The 16,027-nt window shown below is 38.5% G+C and overlaps 1 pseudogene; it reads left to right on the top strand.

The window, feature by feature from the left end:
• The first annotated feature begins 3,188 nt into the window (after positions 1-3,188).
• Positions 3,189-16,027, top strand: part of LOC141961820 (cytosolic phospholipase A2 epsilon-like) — a 45,238-nt pseudogene continuing 32,399 nt past the window's right edge.

Here is a 16,027-nt window from a genome sequence, read left to right as displayed (position 1 = left end):
CACTCCATTGATTTTTGTTCTACTGCAAATCTGGACAGTCAGGATGTCATGTTCAGTTCCAAATCACTCACGAAAATGTTGAATAGAGTTTGAGACTGGTAAATTCTTAAAAATTCCTCAGAAGAAAACTTTTTTTCAGTGATATTTCTTGCTGAGAACTAATTCTGAAACCAATTAGCTAGATTCTGAGATCAGTTAGTTTCTTAACCTTATTAATGTACACCTTTTTTTAATCTTTGCGTAACAAACGTGTTACTATCTGCCCAACAGACTATAAGTAAAAAAATCCTGCAACTGCAGGATAGAATAAAACCAGTTTAATCTTATTAAAACCCCCACTCTTTTATACTGACTGTCTTCCAAAAGATAGCTCAGGGCTTACCAAAACTACTCATCACCTTACAGGGAACCTCTGGCTAATGTTAACCCTAGAAAGATTTATTTTCCATGCAGTCACCTTGCATCACCATTTTACTATCCCATGCACCTTACTGATGGAACATCCTGTAATTGCTTTGACATCCTTTACAGCTTTATTGCACTCTGGTCACTGAGAGACAACACCAGTACTGTGGTTTGCAAGATCAATGCATCCATAGGAACAGCATACTTCAGTTTTGGCTGTACACTGGCATCAACTCTAGTAAGACTTTTGCAAAGCTTAATAGAAATAGATTTAAAAAAAAAAAAAAAAAAGAAGAAAGAAAAAGAAATGCACAATTATATTTACCTTTATTCAGATCAGCTCCCAGAAGCTTTCTCATCCTTTTTTTCCTGCCCTTTTATTTCCCAGCTATATAGTTCTTGAGCTCTTTACCAAACCATATGACTAGGCATTCTGTTCATATGCAAGTCAGGTAGGTCCTTTATTTCTACGTTCACGGAAAGGGTTTCAGACATCATTTTTGCACCAAATCTCCCTGGGTGTTTTTATAGATAGATAGATAGGTAGATACACACACATATATGTATACACACACACACTTACACATGCACATGGAATTTGACTGGGTGGAACCATCTGCTGTACAGACAGTAAATTGTACTAGTTGATGACTTGTCCTAAGGCTAACTATACATCATCAATCTTTTTTTTGGAAAACACTCTCTTGTGTGGTGGAGTGCAATTTTCAGTGAATATTTTTTTTGTATGCTGAAACTTATATTTAATATAAACACGCATACATTAACAAATGTTGTAGAAAAAGAATAATGTAAGTACAGCTTGAAACTAACTCCTGACTTAAAGTAAGTGTTGCTATTAACTATTTAAGGGATGATGGAGCATTTGGTGTCCATGACTACCAGCCCACGTTTTGAGGAATAGCAAGAGAACCGGGAGTGGTAATATATGATAACTGATTTTTAATTAATCAGCTATTGTGCCCACTATTGCAATGGAAGCCAGAGTAGCCAATTTAGTAACACATTACAACATCCCTCTTGCTACTTTTGAAAATTGGCACAATATTCACTTTCTTTCTATTTTCTGCAGTTTCTCAGTGTTGCAAGAATTAAAATAGCTCAACCATAGACAGTCAAGAATCCTCCTAGACTATGCTTTTGGAACTAATTGGTGAGAATTATCTCTGTTCTGTCTTAATATGAGTTATATGGCTATGTGTTGCAAAACAGTTCATAATATTCATCAATGAAACATGTACAGTTTCTACTTTCCTGACACAGAACACAAGTGTTTTGTTAGAATTCCTGCTTCAGCTGCATCATTAGTAATTATTTTGCTATCTCTATAAAGTAATAAATATAGACGTTTGATAGGATTTTGCTTTCTCCTCATATACATTTCCTTTATATTTGCTTATATATATATATATCTATCTTCATATTGTCACCCTTGGAAACCATGTTTTTTCTATATTCTATAAGTTTTTATTTATGTTGAAAGTTCAGTATTTCCCATTTTCCCATGTACTGTTTCACATTCAGCTGCTGCCTTCTTATCACTTCTGAAAGAGATTGGGCTTTCAGCCAAAAATGTGAAATTGGTATAGCTCATATCATACCACTGAGATTTTCTCAACTGCAGCAGGAATAGATAGTTATGCCTCCAGAGACATCTTTTAGCCCACCTGACTTTTCCCACTGGTTTTTAGCATGCAGCTGCGATGTTGAGCCTCCAAAACAATAGGATTTTCTCTTTGTCGATCATGCAAGGTTTTTTTACTAACAGCTAGTCGGACCTTATTATTGTCTTGGACTTGTGGAAATACAGGGAATAATTAATTTTCCTTTCACGTCATATCTGTGCAATGTGATCTAATTAAGTAGATTTTAGTCATTACATCACATAGGGTCAAAATATCAAAACCATGTGAGAGTTGCAGGCAGTAACTGTTTAGACTGGTTTCTGCCTGGTTTAGTAACATGTGGCTTGCTTACATTTATTATAATGGATATTCAGCAATGTTTGCCACTACAAATTTGCCTTTCTTTAATCTGTGTTTTCTTGACCTGACCTAAGAGTCACATTTGTCTTTGATGTCTGTGAGTTTTAGTACAGTATCATGTTGCAATGGTTATTTAATTTAGCAGATAATAGGATGTACTTACATAGTTGCCTATCTTGATCTGGAGAATGTTTCTTTCCTTACGCATTTCTGAAACACTTCCTTAAGATGTTTTGCAATTGTTTCTTTAAAGTCTTTCCATGTGGAGCTGTTAACATAGTTTAATCGTTGTGATCAGCCCTTTTGTGAGTAAGTGGCCACACTAGATTCCTGCACAGTTTTGCATTTTGTTCAGCGGGAGCATGTGGAATGATAGCTGACTCTTTAGCCTATGAGCTCTAAATTCTCCCACACTTGGGTCCCCAGACAACTGTGAAGCCTTTTGGGACTGCCTGGGAAACAGCTTGTTTTGTTAGCAGCCATGTGGAGTCACACATGTAGCATCACTGAGACCACATCCCATGGGCAGCTGGCACGAGGCATGGGTGATAGCTCAATCTCATGGCACAAAATGCAGGTCTGTGGGGTGTCCGTGTGACTCCCAGCAGAGCCTGGGTTTGTTAAGCACTACTTACATGACCTACCAGGTGCCTTGGAAAGGCTGTCACTCCATCCTCCCAGTGACAACACACTGTATATAGGGCAAGATACGCTGCCATGCACACCTCTTCATATTGCACAATGGGTCACAAGGCTTGAAGTCAACATGGCAATGGGAACATGGCTTCTGCACATGTGGACAGATACTGGATGCAAGAAATTTTGCAACAGCAAGGCCTTTCTCATGCAATAAAGAGGCACCAGAAATTTCAGCACTGCAAGATTAGTTGGAGTGAGTGCATCGCCTAACCCTGTCCTCTGCTTCCTCTTCCTCTTCCTCCTCAGCCTGCAAGTGGGATGAGAAATGCCCACAGTGCCTGGCAACTTTTCCTTGGTTAGGTACGCCTTCCCCAAGTATGTCCTTTTCCCATAGCTTGTGTTTTCCCATCAGGGCTCTCAGACTGGAGGCAGCAACCTGCCATGGGTTGTAGGGCAGAATCTCTTGGCTGTTGCTGTCCCTCTCAGTTAATTAGGAGGGAGAGACTTCATTCTCGTGCAGTACTGCATCAGAAGTGAGCTCTGGTCTCACAGTGCACTTTACTATCCTCTTCTGTAGCATAGAAAAAGACAGAAAAGTTAGGAATTTCATCATACCAAAACTTGAGCCATTGCCATGTTGAGAAAAGCAGTCTCCTGATGTCTGCTGAAACACTGGTTATGTCACTCTTGGCTGAAAAGGCAACGCACTCAGAAAAGTGCTGTGTACACCTTTACACTGAGGAAGAAAAAGGGATCCTGCTTAGCAGTGGGGAAGGCTTTGAGGAACTGCCAGAATCAGTGGCAAACCTGTCACCTGCACTGATCCTGCCTGGAACTCTCAAATAACAGTCCTCATGGGAAACCATGTTTCTGTCTCTGTAGTCAGTAAAAGCACCCTGGTGACCGACAGTTTTATGCATGGACTAGATACTTGTGATGTACTTTATCCCTTGGAGCTAACTGCAATGAACACTGTAAATTTAAAGTTGATGATAGCATATGTTATCCCATATGCTAGAAAAGAAAACTCAAAGGCATAACCCTCCAGCACTTGCTGATTTTAGCAAGATACCAAGATACCATTCCTTTACCACAGCAGAAGAGGTTTAGGAGACAGTTATTTCAGGATAAGTTGTTTCAGCAGTCCCAATGTCTTTTAGTGTTTGATGGGAGACTACAGTGATGCTGGTAAGAACTAGGATCCTATGCAGCACACACCTTACAAAAAAAAAAAAAAAAAAAAAAAGACTAATCTAAGAACTTCATATATGAGCTCAGTAAAAAAAGGTATTGCACTTATGCACATGCACAGGTCTCCTACAAGTCAGATCTATCAGAAGACAGGTTATATTCTATGTAAGAATAAGCAGACCAAATAACCTTGCAGATCTGAGCTACTGTCAGTATTTGTCCAGGATATTAAGTACTTCTTGGACTGTTTCTAAAATATTTTCTGAATTTAAGTATTCTCTGAGTTTGGGTAAAGTTAGTATATATTTAACAACAAATATCTATACCCCATATTTGACATGGGGAGGAGCATACAGAGCTGTCCTAGAAGTAATATTATACTGGTAGACAGAAACACCCCTTTTTCTGCTGATCTAACTTTATTGTCCAAACTTTCTCAAGCTATTTCACTTTTTCTGTCCTAATGTGTTCATATTTGAATCACAGATAAATATATATACTTTCTCATGATGACAAATATATTTATCTTATTAAAATAAAGGGCATATGGGTCACCAACAGCAATGATGTGGATCAGGCAGAGTTGCACAGCCATTGCCATATTAAAGCCTAATTCTTATGAATGATATTTGGCATTACTGTCATGGAGATTGACGTGATCTCTCAATTTTTGACATGAACTTGAACATTTTTGCTTTTATTCAGATGGCCCACCATGTTTTATTGCTTCTAATATGCCTGAAGCATCATACTGTTATGAGTCACATTAGCTGCACCTTCCTGTATCCCTGAGGAGTAGAAAATAGCTGTTTCTAGTAAAGATAGTAATCAGGAGTAAACCAGAAGGGCTTTAAAGCAAGCTGGTCCCTTCCTTTCTCCTATGTGCAGAAAGGTGGTCTGGCAAATCTGAGGGGAAGGTGTGCTGAAGCAAGAGGGGCTGATGACATTCCTAGGGCACGATGTGTAAAGGCTCATGATACAGGTATGAGATATAAGAAGAGTCTGTAGGCTGCAGAGGAGCTGGAAAGGATGGGAAAGAGGCCTCAAGAGGGTTATCATTGGGAACGATTGAGAAAAATCAAAAGAAAACACAGCCTCAATCTTTTATGTCTTTAGCTGTCACTTTATTAAATCTTTGAATAATTAATTGAATAATGAATAATCCAACCCATGTCTTTGATCATTAATGTTAAAATTGGCATAGCTCAGTCATTAGCTGTAGTCTTAGATCATGTTGATTTTACACTTAGGCCATGTTGATTTTAGTCTTAGACACCTTCAGACTAGTCAGGAAAAAGGAAAATTACAGAAAAAAGCCTCAAATGACAACCAGTTCGAGGCAGAGCAACTTTGGGTGATTTGTATCTCAGCAGCACCTCACCAGCTGACAGTCAGACCCCAGAATTGCCATAATTGTGGGCATCTAAGGGTGGCCCAGCATAGTTTTTCTGCTCCTTGACCTGCAGTAAATGTACCATTTGACCTCTAGGGCTCTGCCCCACAGGTTGGGAGTGCATTGCTTTCAGATAGTTGTAGCAGTCCTCTCCTCTCTGTCCTTCCCTCTCATGTTCCCATTTGTTCCAAACGTGTCTCAGATGCTTATGAAGCAGGTGCTGAACTTCCACAGATTGCAGCCTGGGGTTTCATGGAAAACTTCATATTTCTCCCTTAACATGCCTGGGCATGAGCTACCACTGCACAGCCTGTGCTTTATGAACAGCAGGCCCAGTTCATACCCAGTCAGGCTGTCCCATTCATGGTCACAGGGGCCTTAGGTGATCTCAAACTGGAATATGGTAGGAAACATGTACGTTGCATTTTGTATTCTCTTCCACCCTGGTTATCCCAAACCCTCTTCTTTGTTATTTGAATGAATCCACGAGAGGATTTTTCATTTATATGCTAATAGACCTTCTGCCCAAGGGTGTTTTGCAGCCTCACATTTCGACAGGGTGAATCACGTGTTAACAACACCACCAAGTTCCTCAATGTCAGGTTCCCTCAGCATCAGTAACTTTGGAAACAAGTGATTAAAGAGGATATACTGATTACTTAGGGTGGGATTCACCTCACCTACCTTCAGCCATTCAGAAGTTAGGTGTCAAGTATGACCTGGATATTTAGGCTTCTCCAGAAGAATCCAATATAGAAGGGCTTAGTCACTACCTGAAGTTGCCAAGCTTGCTTTGTCCTCCATTCAGTACACAGAGAACACAAGTAACCGGCTTTGACTAAAATCTAACTTTTAGATGGCTTAATTTAGGTGAGGTCAAGCCTATCCTAAGTGTGCGCCTTGTGAAAAGGCCATGTTTGCCTCAAAAGGAATAGTGCTTCATAGCAAAAAGCAATTTGAACTTTGAACTAATTTAGAAAAAACAGTGCCAGTGCCAACTTTGAGTCAAAGGTACCTTTGGCTACCTCTGACTTGGGCTTAAAGAACAGGTATTTCATATCGGGAAGGCTTGAGTCAGGAAAGAAGAGTTAGTTGTTAGGCAATGAGCAACTCTTAGTCACCTTCCTAAGGGATGCTGGAGTCTTCTTCCCCCACCTTGTTTCCTTTTGTCTTAAAACCAAAGGTGCAGTACGACACATGTAAATGAAAACTGGCTCTCATGCAAAAACCTCACGTGCATTAGCTTCCATACGTTGTAGAAACAAGACCTGGAGCTCATAACCTTTGTGGGGCACAATTACAAATTGTAGTTAATATTCTCATTCCTCTGTTGTGGTACAGCACCTCTTCTAAGCACTTCAATCAAGGATACAGATAGGTTGTTGCAGAAGAAACAGAAAATGTGTGCACTGTTGTGTGTACAGTTGCTTTTCGCTACACTGTTTCTGGTCACCATTTTTACAGGAAAAAAAAAAAAAAAAGGCAGATTCTACACATTATTTTACAGAAGTGCAAGTGCTCATACTAGGCAAAGGATCGGCCAAAGCACGGGAGAGGCTTGCGACTATCCTTTGCCTATTGCTGTAGTTTATCTAATTCTGGTTTCAATTAAGTAGTTCCTGTTCCATCAAAAAGTTTCAATACAAACCAAAGTTTCACGGCAAACCTTTTCTTTGCACAATGTGATAAAATAAATGTGCTTATTTAATTAAAACAACAACAACAACCAAACAACAAATGTAGGCGTAAAATTAAACCTAAGAAATCAAACTTCTGTAAGGATGGAATACTTCAGGTAAGATGATCAAACTGTCTTAACTTGTTTTCCTTGCAACACCAGATTTTCATCCTGATTCCTCTGTGCATATAAGAAAAGTATGTAATGAGACTGCTAGAAGTGATTGGGTTTGTGTCTAGTTTCTGTCAGTCAAGGTTCTTGTACAAGACTCATTGCCACAGTCAGAGTGGCTGCGATTTCATACTTATGCAGATCTCTAATTGGAAGCATCATGCTTTGTCATCCTATTAATCTCAAGTCCTTTCATAAGCGCTACTTTTAATCATTTGGGAGGACTTTCAATACAAACGTATGAGTGCCTAATAATGCTTGCATAATGGATTAGAAAATTTAATCACTGAGCTTCCTAGAGGTGTGCTGAACACATGCAGATCACTATTAGATAAAAAACCCCATAAAATGTACAGGATCAGTCATTAAATACTAATAATCTGCTAGTAATGTCCAGCCAGCTGGTGGTATGAATAAAGTTGTTCAGAAATCTGAATGTTTTTTGCATCAGAAAATGACAGTTCTGAACTGGGTGGGGAAAAAAAAAATTCTCCTAAAATATTAAATTATTTTAGTTTGTTGAAATATTTCACGATTTATTAAGGTGAAATGTTTGAATCTAATTTAAATTTGTTAAGATGCATACTGTATTAAATGTAAAACCTAGAAATAAGTAAAACATTTCAAATGGAAAAATGATATATTGTGTTTTAGGGAGCACAGAAACATTGCTTTTCAAATTTCTGCTCCCTTTCTTTTCAAGTAGAACACTGCAATAAAAACAAACACATATGAACAAATCATGATGCAACTGCACTTTTCAGGGAAAAATATTCTTTCAGAAGAATTCTTAATATCTTCATACATAAATGTCTTCTTTCTAATGATTGTCCTTTTTTTTTTTTTTTTTTTTTTTATTATGGAGTCAATAGTGCATTTAATACAGGGTCTTTGCATGGGGACAATAGGTAGATGTGTGTATTAGGCTATTATTATCATCTCTTTTAGACTATTGCTGTAAGGTTACCTCTCATAGATGATCTCTATCAGATCATTAATCAGGCTTTGCTCTTATTACATTTCCACGAGCCCCCAGGTGGGAAGAATTTGGTCTCTGAGCACACTCTGCTCCATCACAAGACCTGCAGATATGAACGTTCACACCTTGCAACAGGCATGCTCTTTGGACAAGTAATGTGGGTGGGAAATTTTCCTGTTTCAGAAATCATGGAGGGGTGGAGCTCTGACTCAATGTAATAAAACACCCATGGAGCAACTTCTGACACTCTTCAAGGGTGTAAATTTGTTTCAGGAGGCACTGGCAACTGTGGAGCCTAGCACTCAGGGGGCATGAACAGCACCTGCATTTAATGCAGCAGCAATCTTGATGGCATCAACCTCTGCCTTCCCTCTGGTAAGTGGAAAACAGAACAAGCCTGGCAGGAGTCTGTGAGTATTTGATTCAGATTTGTCCCCAGACTATAAACAGGTCAAGTCCACTGTTACCTGCAGGACATAAATCTCCAAGAAAACAAAATTGTTTTTCCTTGGCTATTTGCACTATGAGGACCTGGGGTCGGTATCTTTCCATATAGCACAGGAACAACTGCCACTTCCCTGACAAGTTCATTTTATCCACCACAAACAATGAGGAGGTGCAAATTGCCCATTCTACATTGCAATTCAACATTGAGGAGTTGAAATAAGTAGAAAAATTGGTCTTTGCTCTCTTTTTCATCCCTTGTTCTCCCCTTCCCTCAACAGCGTTCAAGCAGCAAATCAAGTCCCTTGGAAAATGAAGAAAGAAAATGGATGATGCAGTATGTAGCCCCAAGCGACGTTGATGCTAAGGTACCAACTTCAGCAAACTAAAAATAGGAGGGACTAAATCAGTATTTTTTTTGAGATGGGTAGGATTTCTTTTTTTCTAAATTTGTTTATTTAAGATTCATGTTTATTTAGAAATAGGAACATTTCATTAAAGAAAATTCTCTTTAGGTGAAACATCTTCATTCCATTTTTTTTTTTTAAAAAAAATTCCATTCCTTTATCTATTTCCATAAACTCTGTTATTTTCATGGCTTTATTCCTTGGAGAAATTCCTTAGAGAGAATGTTCTCAATTTACTGTAAATGGGACTGATTTGGCCTCGGTTTAATGCTATCTATCTCTATTAACTTTAATGGAGTTTTAGCCTGGCACAATGGAGAACATTGCCAGTGTTGGAAAGTCAGAGCATGGTTGTTGGCAGTCCTTTGGGTTTTTAATGCCAGTTTCCAGAACAAATGCCCACCTTGATCAGTAAGCAACTCATCACAACAAAATAACAATTCTAGCAATCTTTGCAGGGCTTGTGGCAGAGATATATTTACATCACACACGTACCAGATGTATCAGTGATGATTTTTGTCTCCACTCTCAGCTTGCAGCTGACTATATGTTTCATCGAGCTGCCTCAGAGTAAAACCAGAGGGTTCCAAACAAAAAGCTAATTTACTTTAGATGATATTTTAAATGGCGTGTGATTCAAGTGTCTATAGCTCATAGGAAACCTCTATGTTTAATTTAATTTTTGTGCAACCAGACTTCCAAATCAGTAGAAAACTATTAACATCGTTTTGCTTATGTATGTCACAACTTTTTCAAACTGATTGATCAAACTAATCTTTTGTTAGTAGCATTCTAGCAGCTCCTATAGATGGAAATTGGTGTACAAAAAGGGTGACAAACTATCACTGGGGTGTGAAACTTGATGTAAATGGCGAAGTAGCATAACGAGAACTGGCATGGCATTTAGGCATTCATAATTTACTCTGTGTGCGCTAAAGCTCAGCAAGAGAATGTGCTAAAGCAGGAAAAGCAACTATTGGGGAGTGCAGTGACCTGATCTCTAGCATTTTTGTAATGGTTTACTGTATTTATACTGAAATTGTGTTTTTGTTTAGAATATCCATGGCTAAAAGCATCCAATCCTTCTTTACCACTAAGGTACTTACATGTAAAAAAAATTCCTGTGGCTATAAACCCTTGCATATAGGGGTTATGGGACCCTTTCCATAGCTTTAATTTGTTGTTCTTGTCATAATTTCTCCTTATCAAATGAACCTCTGAAAGTTCTGTTTGCTATCCACGGGTGTTTCACAACCAGGACGTGCTCAGACACTCTTTATTTGCCTCCTGTTTTTTGAATGTCTTCTCTGCTCTGTAATAAAGCTTGGCAGAAAACTGGCACTAAAAGCACAGACATGTGCAAGCCGGCTAATTTCTGCCTCTTGCTGGCATTGGGTTTCCTGGGCAGCTTTTGGCAATTCCCTTAATTTTTGCAAGCCATAGCTTGCCATCTGCAAGAGGAGGATAATCATTAGTAGAGAGGTGTTGTAAAGGATAACATGCTTATAGCAAACCTGAGTCCCAGAACAAGTAAACAGGTGCAAAGCTTTCCTTAATGATAATGCTCAAATACTTGCCCAAGTACTTGCTTCAGTTTCAGAGGACTTTACACAGCTGTGTGATAAACTGAATAGTTACTGGATTGGGTTTAGAAAAACATGCCCAGGGGCTGCACATGGAATTTAGCTGTGTTGCCTATCTACAGTGCAAAGCCAAATATGCCCCACTGCTAAATTTGCAGGAAAATGTAGCAACCTTGTGAAACCTCCTTCATATTTTAAAATGAATAGGAGCATCAAGAGAGCATCTCTTTTAGATGTTTCAGGGATCCCAAGTCTAGCACCTTACACAGGAATACAGGAAAGATGAACCATACTGAAGGAAGATCATTAAGTAGTTGTGAGTAAGGTATCCCATAATTACAGTGAATATAGAAAATTTATCACTGGACATCATTTGTTTGTGCATTGCCTTATACAGAACAATTTGTTATTTTCAAAAATGAAAAAAAAAATTTATTGGCAAAATATCAGTTTAACTAGTTGTTGGTTCATCATCTGTGAATGCACTGAAAACAGACAGTAATGGAAAGAGCAAGAAAGTAGAAAGCATAATCTCAGCTCAAGATTAGCAGTATTAACATAGGGCAGGGGGGCTCACCAAAGTATTCTGCTGGACATGAAATCAGAAACCAGAGAAGAAGTAGGAGAATTTTGAGTTTTTGATTTATGTGTGATACACAGTGATGCACATTCCTTAATGGTTTGCTGCAAAACTAGAAAAAGCCATGACATTACCAAAGGCCCTGTCACCCTTCCTTCTTAAAAATTATCTGTGATTGAAGTGTGTCATGTAAGATTACCTTTTGCCAGGGTAAAACTGAGTCTTTAAGGAAGTCTGCTCAGTCTGACCATCACTCTGCCTTTGCAGGGATACGTCTAGAGGTTCAGGGTACACAGATTTATCTTTATTAGAGGGGACTGTAAGAGGATTTATTCATCTGTGTACTGGGGATTCTCAAATTTTGGTTACACTTTCTTTATTGTAGGTATTAGGAATTGCTCCTGACTTAATATGGAATGCAAATTTTGTGCTGAAAATGGCTGCTTATGATAATTAGTCACTCATGGATATTTGATTACATTACCAATTCCCTGAACTAACCATTTTTTTTTTTTTTAGTGTAACACAAATTATAATCAGCAGCAGCAGCAGCACACTCTCTTTTTAGTTTATTAGCCTTATTCAATGTAATATTGCAATGAAATAATGACTAGAGAGAAAAGATAATTAGTTGCATGACTTCCATTGATGGCACTAGGGACCTGAGCTTCAGTTATAAGAAGATGTTATTTTGCTTGTTGAATTTTCTGGAGCAGTTTTCATGTCTGGCATTTGGCCATCAGAAAAGTACTATATGAAATAATTTTTCGTTAACTACCTTCTCCAAGGAGGATAAGTCTCCTTTTCATCTGTCTCAGAGATTTGCTTTATGATTAGTAGTTTGCTTAATAGTTAGCAGTTCTCTTCAAAAGCATTGGTGTCTCAAATGATGATGATCACTGAATATTGTTCCTCCTCTGACACCCTAAGGAGAGGATGAAAATGTTTTCTAGAACAGATTGTGTTTTTTTCTGAGGGACTTTTATTTGGGTGATACAGCCATCTGAGTGTTATACTGAGAGAAAGCAAGAGGGGTTCAGAGTACAGACTGGTTCTGAGTGCTGTGAAAACCCTTTTCTAACTGGTAAAAATGTTGGGAATATGGAGACAAAACCAACATTTTCATTATTCCTTCAAATTTAAAGTAATCATTGTTCTTGTGGGCAGGCTAATACCAGAAGAGATTTTGCTAATGAACCATGCTGACCCTATGAACAAACCCAGGACACGCGGCTCTGGCTGAGGGAAGCTCAGCCATGACTCCCCTGGCTGCATGTTCTCTGCCATCAGACACACTTTCTGAATACATCTCCCAGGTTCACATCACTGGCGCTTTCCTCTGGTAATTCCTTGAGTCTCTTTTCACGTTCTCTCTGTTGTGGTTTTGGTTCCATGACTGAATGCTGGGTGTGCTCTGGCTGATATAACCTGTATCTTGCTGTCTCACAGAACTCAGATTTCTCAGGCAACCTGGTGAGATTTTTCTCCTGGTACACAGAGTTTCCATGCACAGCTCACTGGCTTTTCTCTTGCACAGCACCCACTCAGAGCTCTCCTCCTGGAGGTGAGAAATAATTCTTGCTTCTCATTCAATCCAATTTCTAATCTGTACATTATGGCTGATCAGATACCCTGCCCCATTGTTCCCTTGGCAAGCTCTTAAAACTTAAATAAACTCCTGCTCTTTACACCAAGCCATCTTCCTGTGACATCAAATATCCCCAGCTATTTTCTCACCATGATTGCACCAGAAATTAGGTGTTTGAACCCTTGCATAATCTTTGACGCTATCTAATCTGTGTAGTATCTGACTTCTTCATGGAAACACTGGGTATGTTCTATTGTTTTGGGGTTTTGTTTTCCCTTCTTAATATAGCCCTCCCATACTCCAAGTCTCTTATCAGTTTGTCCTCATTTGCATGCAAAGTATGAGGTTCTTGTGATGCATTCTTCACATAACCTCTACTCTCGTCTGCTGCAATGGCACTCAGGAATGAGTGCACAACCGGTCCTTGGTGTAAACGCATCTTCACAGAACCCACGCTTGTTTCTGTTTCCATCATTCTATTTCTTAAAAAGTCATGATAGTTCATACATGTCTCTGGCAATCTTTAAAAGCACATGTTCCAAAATGCTGGCTGAAGGACTGGTGCCATTAAAGAAGGCTAAGAAAGCCCCATGCTAAATGCAATTTCTTCAGCTCTTTCCTTTATTTCTCCTTAAATATTTCTGCTGAAGATTTAATGCATTTCTCTAATTTGAGTGTTTTTGAGAAATGCATAGAAACAAACAAGCCAAATGAGTGTTTGTTCTTTAAGAAAAAAAAAAAAACAAACAAACAAAAAACAGGTCGAGGTAAGAAGACACAGTTATTCCTGACTGATGAAAAAGGAATGGTCTAACAATAATGGTTGAAAAAATAGTGTGGAGTTGTCTCAGCCTGGATTCTGATAATGCTGAGATCTTACCTCCCCTGTTTAGAACAGCCCTATAAAATATCCTGTGCCCTACATATGACTTTAAGCAACAGTGATTAACTTCCTATTTAGTTTTGGAATACACCCACCCAGAAGTCAAGATATTCTACTGCTTGTAGCCTGATAAAGAGAATTCATTTGTTCAGTACTTATTAGCACTCTTGTTGTTTTGGGTGTACTGCTTCTGTACCTCACAGCAAAAAGCATTAGCATTTCAATTAGACAACTTACTGAAAACATTCTGATATTAGGATTCCTGGTTATAAGCTTGAGCTCATGGGCAAAGCTTTGTGGTTATTTTAGACACTGCTTAACTTTTCTTTAATATGCCTTTAAATTACCCAGCATTTTATCAAAATATTTTTTCTTGACATTTCATTGGATAACTTCATAGCTTGAGAATTACTGCAATTTTTTGCAAATTCCTTTTATGACTTTCATGACTTCCATCCTCATAGAGGTGGAAAAGATTTGGCAGGTTAAGCTAAATTTTGTCATGGTCCAACGCTTTACACACTTCAGCTGATGTACTGTCTTGTCTCGCTGGTTCCTTCGACATTTTTAGCAGTCTGATTTTTGTCACAGTAGCAGCAACTATGAATGTGCTTTCTCTTATTTCACTCAAGAGTTTGTCTCTATTGTTTTAATTGAAGTTTCTCAGAAAATAGATAACATCTAACTATTTCATCATCTTCCACCAGCACTTCTCTGTTTTCACCTCAGATAATATTTTCAAACTTTCGGTCACTGACTTTCACAACACGTTTTTCCTTTGGCCACCTTTTGCTGATGTTATTGTTTCATGAGGTGACTTTACTAAGATTTACTGATCTATTTGCCTTCTGCCATTATCTCAACTCCTCCTTGAGCTTTTCTGAAGTGGCCACCTATTGCTTGCTGACGATCACTGAAGTGGCCACCTATTGCTTGCTGCTGATACATACTGTGCCTTCAGTGATTATTTGGCTGAATAAATTTCTGCAGATCTACAAATGTCACCATAATTAGCTTGGTCATTTTATAACTTCCACAGACCCTTGTTATTAAAGCTAACACTTCCCTATTTGCACATCCACCTCAATGCTATAGCATTTTGGTTTTATTGATGCTTTACTCAAAATTGCTTAAAAAGAAATCGTTATTATTCCATAACTCGACTCTCTCAAGGTCATTTTTTAATATATATGCTATACTATTTATAGCTTCACCTTTTATTGGAGATAGCAAATTCAGAATCTGCTGCTAATATCTTTGTATGCAGTCAGCCCTCAGGATCTGACAGACTTTGAAAGAATATTTTCTTTCCTATGCAGACCCTTGTCCTCTGGCATTCACTGCAGTCTTACTGTGTTATCCCATCTAACGAGACCTGTTCCTATTATAATCATACATCAGCTTGGGAATTCATTACTCAATATAGACTGAAATTTCTGAAATTCCTTCTTCTCTTCTGCTTCTGTTCCTAAACTATGATTCAAGTAGCCATCCACAGTACTGATTCACCCTTTTCATTCAGTCTCCTGTGTGCAACCAAGGTGCAATGCTCTTTCCTTTCTATAAACTTCAGCTATTTTGCAAATTTTCCACAACTGTTCCCACAGTCAGAGGATCCAGACAGATGGAAAGGAAAGAGAGTTGCACACAGGAGACTGAATGAAAAGAGTGTTAACGCTAATCCTTAGACACTTCTCTATCATGAAAATCATTCTTTTAAAAACAAATGAGAAAGCCTAAAAAGATCCCTTTTTTTTTTTCTTTTTCTTTTTTTTTTTTTTCCCCCCAACCAAAATTGAAGCATTTCTGAATTCTGTGTTCTTGAATTGGATGCTGATGACCCTGTGTATGATTTCATGTAGCTGGCTCACCAAGCTTTTTCAGTTTATTTACTTCCTGTCTTCGCTTTCCTATTCATCCTCTCCTTCCACACTTTCTGTTTGTATGCTTAGCTGATGGCAGACTTCAGGAGTTGATGAAGTTTGTGGAGAAAGTGTATTTTGTTGCCTACTGTATTCTTGTTGTGATGCCAAGTGGAAGAGATGCGTTCAGCAGAACCTGGATTCCTTTCAGTGTTTGGTTG

The sequence above is a fragment of the Athene noctua genome, chromosome 6, assembly GCF_965140245.1.
Source record: "Athene noctua chromosome 6, bAthNoc1.hap1.1, whole genome shotgun sequence".
Taxonomy (NCBI): Eukaryota; Metazoa; Chordata; class Aves; order Strigiformes; family Strigidae; genus Athene; species Athene noctua.
The sequence above is the reverse complement of the archived record's forward strand: the minus strand, read 5'-3'. Positions and strand labels throughout refer to the sequence as shown.